This window comes from Papaver somniferum, chromosome 8 (assembly GCF_003573695.1).
Source record: "Papaver somniferum cultivar HN1 chromosome 8, ASM357369v1, whole genome shotgun sequence".
NCBI classification, from domain to species: domain Eukaryota; kingdom Viridiplantae; phylum Streptophyta; class Magnoliopsida; order Ranunculales; family Papaveraceae; genus Papaver; species Papaver somniferum.
In genome coordinates, this window is record NC_039365.1 from 11,692,636 (window position 1) to 11,698,278 (window position 5,643).

Genomic DNA, 5,643 nt, shown 5'->3' on the forward strand with positions numbered 1-5,643 from the left:
TGATATCAATGATGATATAGATTATTTTGTTACAATAACCCCGAGACTGTTAATACAAACCTTGCAAATCTAACCATATAGGACGCCAAATTGATCAAATACCTACAGTTACATAAGAAGCAGTAGACACTTGATCAAGGTTCCTAAAGTCGTCCTTTTGGCAGAATTTACTTATTCAAGTAGTGTGTATGTCAATGTCAAAAATAAAAAACGTAAAGAAGAAGTTTATTATTAAGATGAACTGTTTTCACTCGCATATGACGAGTTACAGATTGGTCGTTGAAATAAAAAATAGAGTCCGTACATAATAATCAAAAAGATTTTGAGTGATGTTATTTGCACAGTAGATCGTCGTTGGTCCTGATCTTCCTTCCATGGCCAATGCGTCTGCTACTTTCTTGTGTGAGTTACCTTGAAGTAGTTTTGTGTTGCCAACTGAGTTGCTTGTTTTGCTTCCAAGCTCTCAGCCATTTACACCGATGTAGCCACTTTCTGATAGTTTTTGTCCATAAATCCCAGCTTTGCTACTATCCCACCCTCCTTAAATTGGATTCATGGTATCCAAGGTTGTTTTTCCATTTTCTTCGTTGAAGCCATATCTTTATTGTTTGTTTTCTTGAATACCAACTTGTCTATTGTTATTTCATTCTCAATAGTTCTAACCAATCCTGTTGGGGTTTGTTTTTGTTCTCGGAAGATAACTTCACATCTTGATTTCCATATGTGCCATGTCACAATGCCACACACTGTTACCCAACCGATCATATCATCCTCCCATTCTTTAGGATCTGTGAACCAAGTTTGAATCCAACTTAATTAGAAGGGTCTGGTAATTCTGCAATTTTTGCATCTAACGAACCTGGAATCGGAGTTTTTTCCTAAAACTTCCATTTCACTTCAATTAAGATTCTAAACCTTTGTTCCGTAAATTATGTGATAATGAAGTTCACCCACTAATTAACTTAATAAAAAGAAATACATATGAAATACGAAAACGAATAATAAGACACATACCCGAAAAAAGAGCAAACATGAACATATGGAATGCCTGGGTATTTTTTTATCTCTAAGGATGAAAATCTCACTACAAAAAACAAGGCTTCTAGGGACGGCCACTTCTACAAAAAACGTCCGTAGAGGTTAGTTGTTGGGACACTCTGCTTTAGCCGTCCCTACAATTTTCCATTTGGACGTACCACTCTGGCCGTCACTAGTTGTCCACTAATTGGGACGCATTATTTTAAGTCGTCCCAATAGATAGGTTTTTGACGGTTGTGATTGAGTAATCGGTAGTTTAATATCTTACGCCTGAAAACACAAGAAAACATTTTATTTTGTTGGTTATATTGACCTTCTTTCATTTTCTCTTTACCTTCTTCCTCTTCTGCTGAAAAAATCTCGTTAAGTTGAACCTCCTCCTCCGTTCGTGATATTCCCCTCTGAGATCTCAAATTCGTTCACAGTGAAGCGACACTTGATTCTCAGGTTGAATTTCTTCCTCTTTCTCTCTCAATATCACGTTGATTTGATTTTATGGTTTGCGAATTTTGTTTTGAAAATCTCACGTGGTTGTTTTTTGATTTTAGGGTTTGCAAATTACAAGAGAACACTTTCCGCGTCTTCATCGATTTTGGGTTTGCAAATTACAGATGCTCATCATGCAAACTTTGGGTAAGAATCTATCTCTCATTCCCTTTGAATTTTTTTTGGTTTGATGTTTGAAACGAAGAATTTAAGGTTGCGGTTAGGAAAATCGCAGTATCTAATATTTTGAGGTAAAATTTGTTAATTGTTTCAATTAGAGAATATTAGTTTTGAGTTGAATCTGCTATATATTTGGTTCAATTAGAGAATATTATTGATTGAGATTGGTAATTTTGAGTTGAATCTGTTATTTTTTAGTTTAATTTTATTGATTGAGTTTGATAATTTTGAGTTAAATCTTTTGATAGGAGTAAGAGGATATTCAAATTTCACTATACAGGAATGAACAAAAAGTGTAAGCACCAGAAAAAAGTCCTCCGGCACAAGTTTACTCTAGATTTGAATCGTTTTACTACGTTGATAGTAATTTGTAAATCATCGAAGAGCAAATTTTGCATCCTTTATATTATTAATTGTTGCTGGATTAATAGACTTCACCCCCTTTATGTTTGATTGTTCTTCTTTTCTTGTGAGTTTTCTTGTTGTCCAAAGTTGATATTTGAGGCCAGATTCATTAAGCTTCCCCTGTATCTTGTACACGCTATCATCATCTACTTTCTGTTGTAGTTTCTTGTTACTTTCAGCGTGTTAAATGGGTTCAACAGCACTAGGTAATCTTCCTTCTGCAATCATTTGATCATAAACCTGCTTTACTTCGCCAATGCAGTGATCCTTGCAAAACCCCAATACCCTCTTACTCCTATCAGTAGCTCTAGGAAAGAAACTTCTCATTTTAGTAATAAACTCAAATGATTATGATTTATAATTTTTCCACTATATTGATTTACTTCTTGTGATTCCTGAAGTGTATTTATGAACATTACGTTTTGGTTCGTTGAAGCATACTCCTACTAACATTTTTCTCTCCTAGTTCAGCATGATACGTTCTTTTCCTTAATGATTCTCTATCTAGTGTACTATATCTCTTTCTAATGTATTACATCTATCTTCATATCTAGCCTGTACTTATTTTATTTTATTTCTATCAATATATTCACTGGCTTGAGGTGTATTGCGCCAGGTGCATATTTCTGGTGGTGGCAGTTTTCCTCTAGCGAGCGTTACTAGCTTAGCTGATCCTTTCCCTTTACCATCTGTTGATATCAATAATCTAAAGGTACCCACTGTTTATGTTTTAGTTTTTAACCTTTGTTTGTAAAAGATAATTCTTCATACTGTTCTATTCTCTAGAAAGGCAAAGGAATGGGGTTGTCTGGGACTTGGGGTTTTTGATCTGAACTATATCTTTCAACCTTGCATCATTAGTACAGTTTCACGATTTAGGATCTGTTTTTGTCGACTTTCGATGTAGTGGGTAAAATCCTATAAGCGGAACAGAGTACCATTCTTTCCAGTGGTTCAAATCAGGTACTCCTCAGTTTGTTGAAAATTAGATTTGATTCTGCGTTTCTTGTATTTCATTTTATGTACAGCACAGTGTGAATTGATCTATGCTGTTAGCTGAGTATATTAGTCATCTAAAGCAAGAATGAAATCAATTTTTGACCCACAACCGACTTCATGTTCCGTTAGAAAGCAAGTACCTCGAGCCGGTAATCTTGGACACATTACACGTATTTCTAATAGGCTTATTCAGCTGGGAAATGGAAACAGACACATCCATGAATACATACAGGTTGGTGATAGTGCACATTGTCTATACTAAAAATTCAATCATTAGCTAATTTGCTTCTTTTTTTTTTTATTTGTGTATGTGATTTTGTTTGTCGATTTCGTTAATTATGGGGTATGATGTCTCTCTGAAACAGGGAATGCAACTGCTCTGTTACTCTTCTTGTCTCCACTGTAAGTTATCTCTCTCCATATGTTCTTTTGATCTTTTCCATTATAGAACTGAGAAATTTCATTCAGGTCTTACAGAATTTAGACATTAATGTCTTCTTTCAGATTCTAATTACAAATTTGTGGTTAATTATATTTCATGCTTGGCTTAATTTGGTTTCTTGAATTATCTTCTTTCTTGTTTTACCGACACCAATGGTGATCGTTAATTACTCTTAGTAACTTAACAAATAATTTCAACCTATTTCTATTTCTCTATAATGACCATCACAATCTGCAGAGTGACATTTCGTAGAATCATAAAAACCAATCTGACTCAGCAATCCTCTGGTGTTTCCTTACATCATGACCTTTTTCAATTTCCTTATCTCTCTGGATGGTATAAATCTCTACCTCTCTATCTCTCTATAACATGATTGCAGAGTTGGTTGTTCTAAATGTCTGTGTAGGTTGCAAATTGCATATCATCTGTGTCAATAGGTAAAAACAACAGGGTGCAACTTAGATATTTTCTTTGACCTTTGTATAAGATAATTTTTAGTAACCGACACTGATTTCGAAATTACTTGTCATAAGTGATTCGCTGCTAGTAATGTTGCTGTGAGGCAAAGAGTAGTCCTGCATCAAAAATTAGTATAATAAAATAGTTAACAATCTATCAGATGCCAAGGATTTATGTACACCTTGTATGCTAAGGCTTTTGTATTGTCAATTATTGCTACTAGAACTAATAGTATGGTGTTTCCTTGCGTAGCTTGGTTCAATAAGTGACACAGATGTAGATCTATTAGGACACTGTTAAGAGACTATGAATTTTAGGATAGGAGTGTCTCTGCGTTAGAGTACAAATAGAAGGGGATATCTTAAAATCTCTAATAAAAAACAGATCGAGAACCTAAATTACTATGGTGTGCGATAAGTGTAATTTTTCTCTTTTTCTGTTGTGAATTCATAAAGTGAAGTACTATGGTTTAAAAATTACTCGTACGAAATGATGACTTTTAGAGTTTTGATTTGCAGGTGAGAAGAAGCTATCGAAAGGTGATCGTTCCTGATAAGTAGAAAGAAGGTGCTATCTAAGAAACATCTCCTATCTAAGAAAAACAGGTATATCATGTTATTTCCTTCCCTCCATCCATAACTCCTTGTATTATATATAAGCTGACTCTGTAATCTCTGAGTTTATTTAATCTAATCATACCTTATCTAATTTTTGATATATTGGTGAAGAACAGTAATCGAGTTTCCATCTCACGTTCTGTTATTACAGAGACTCCCAACTGCATCACTGCTAAAGATTGCTCAACTTATCCAGTTCAAACATTATAGTAAGAATTTTTGTTTGTGTTTTTTGTTCGTGTAAATTTGAATTAAAATCAATAACATTTCCCTTCAATTTCTTCTAGGGGTTAAATTTTTGTGTTTGTACTGAATTGAAATTGATTGTAGATTCAGGTGAGTATGTTGTTCGAGAAGGAGAAATTAAGTATGGAATTTACTTCATCTGGCAGGGTGAGATAAGTTTGTGTGTCTTCTTGGTTTTATTTGAGAACTGTAGAATGAATTCGGGTTTCTCAGCTGGTGTCTTTTGTAGGCGGAAGTTCATTGTATGTCTGCTAATGTGGAGAGTTAGTGTTCTCTAATTCCATAGTTGCTTATGAAGTTTCTTGAAAATGTCGTGTTGGCTCTTGTAGATTGCTTGAGATGTGAGCATCGGGTGTTGAAGAAGGTATGCTTTCCTTACTAACAACTCTTATGTAGTATTATATTTTTCTCACCTCTCAGTTGATATTTTTGTTAGTACTGTAGGAGGCAGCCTGGGGTTTATCCAACATAGCAGCAGGTACTCCTGCTCATAAGAAGTTGATATACTTTAGCGAGACATTTCCTTTGTTGCTACATCTTCTTTCTGCTGCTCATTCGACATAAGAAATGAGGCAGCATATGCACTTGGTAACCTTTGTGTCGCCCCGGTTGAAGAAAATGTCCAACCAAATACCTGAGTCCTTTTGATAATTTACCCTCGCATTTTGTTTGCTTTGATCTTGTTTACTCGATCCTTAGTCCTTTTGTGTATAATATTGGAGTTCGATGTTAAGGTTTTCATTTTTGTCTTCGGTTTGCTTGAGAGATTGC

The 5,643-nt window shown here is 34.8% G+C and overlaps 1 long non-coding RNA gene across 1 annotated transcript; it reads left to right on the top strand.

The window, feature by feature from the left end:
- The first annotated feature begins 4,773 nt into the window (after positions 1-4,773).
- On the top strand, positions 4,774-5,379 carry LOC113304080. Its single transcript, XR_003338035.1, has 3 exons — positions 4,774-4,835; positions 4,957-5,019; positions 5,202-5,379. It is a non-coding gene; the product is annotated as an uncharacterized LOC113304080 (long non-coding RNA).
- Positions 5,380-5,643: the final 264 nt, after the last annotated feature.